At 47.3% G+C, this 1606-nt stretch overlaps 1 pseudogene; it reads right to left on the reverse strand.

Annotated features, from left to right (window-relative positions):
* Positions 1–404: 404 nt before the first annotated feature.
* LOC142751161 (U2 spliceosomal RNA) lies at positions 405–474 on the reverse strand (annotated as a pseudogene).
* Positions 475–1606: the final 1132 nt, after the last annotated feature.

The following is a 1606-nucleotide window of genomic DNA, read 5'->3' on the forward strand; positions in this document are numbered from 1 at the left end:
CGTGACAAACACACAGTGAAAAACAAAATTAAATAAGTGGATGTGTGCTGTGATACAGCCTGGACATCCGCCATGTATAAAAATTCCTCAACTCCCAGCCAGAAGGCCGGGAGAATAAAGGTGTGTGCTCATATAGTGTGAAAGAGAGTGCGTGCAAATGTGCCTTCACTCAGTGGGATCCCACCCCCAAGTGAGTTAGGGCACCCCAGGGTCACCTGCCCTGGGGCACATAGCAACTCGGGCTTCCAAACTACCCGACCTCCTGATCTCGATCCGGCGGAGGCCTGGTCACCTACAAATGGTACCTTTAAACCAAATGCGTACCCCAGAGCCATGACCGTTGTGGTTCCCTGCCCTCACCTCAGCGTTCTGTCATCCCGCTACGATGGCCGCTGTACCACTGGCAGGGATGATCACTAACCTCAGCTTGAGCAGGTACTACACTTGATCTTAGCCAAAAGGCAGAGAAGCGATCACAGTTATCTATAATCATAGGAGTCCCTCCCTTCCCGTGGGAATACTGTCCCCAGTCCCGTACTGAAAACATTGTTACAGTATGGGGCAGTATTCCCGCGGAGATGCAGGGTCTCCTAGCAGCATTGATAACTGTGATGCTAGGAGTCTGGCTCCCTGAATTGTGGTTGGCCTGGGAAATACACGCTCCGTATATCACGGACCGAACACGGCCGTCTGAATAAGATCTTAGTCTAGTTACACAGTGCGGTCAAATCCCATTTTTTTTGGCAAAATTTTTGCAAAATCGTGGCAAAAACGTGATTTGACCGCACTGTGAGAATATAGCCTAACAGCACTATTTTTTCATATTTTGTATCCTTTTTTTATGCAATTTTCATAATTGCGGCACAAATAGCGTGTATTGCCATGATTTTTATATTATCGCGGCAAAACTGCGCCATTTTTGCCACGATTGCGAAAATCGAGGCAAAAAGACACTAGGGAAACAAAAAAAAATCAAAAACATTTTAACATACTTTATATATTCTACAAGTGGGGTCAGGGGGGAATGGTAAGCGGAATAGAGAGGGGGGGACACTCACCAGCCTGCAGGTCCAGTCGGCTGTGTAGAGAGGGACGTGTCTGATGAGCGGCTCTCTCCACACGGAACTTCTGCTTCTCATGCTGCATCTTCCTCTTCTGTAAGTCCTCTCAGGGCCCCAGCGTTAGTTACTTCAGAGTAAGGAATGGGCCCTATTACATTGCAGGGTCCGTCCTATCTCCAATTGACTAATGCTGGGGCCCTTATTCAAATGTTTAAAGCAGCTGAGAAGTGGGCGGGCCCCTATTTTTTCATCACTTTGGCCAAGCCCCTGATGGCAGTACCAGTAGTACTGCCCTGATGGCAGCCCTGTTTCTATTATATGGACAGAGACATCAGGGTCTCCTTCTAGGAGCGGAATACCCAGCCAGAGTGTCCTCAACGCTCTGGCCGGGGATTCCTCTCCTGGAGGAGGACTTGACATCACTGTCCATATATGGATAGTCACAAGATTAACCCAGCACATATATATATATATATATATATATATATATAGATCAGTCATAAATGCATAAGCGACTAAAATCCAAGGATGCTCTGAAAGGAGAC

The sequence above is a fragment of the Rhinoderma darwinii genome, chromosome 3, assembly GCF_050947455.1.
Source record: "Rhinoderma darwinii isolate aRhiDar2 chromosome 3, aRhiDar2.hap1, whole genome shotgun sequence".
NCBI lineage: Eukaryota > Metazoa > Chordata > Amphibia > Anura > Rhinodermatidae > Rhinoderma > Rhinoderma darwinii.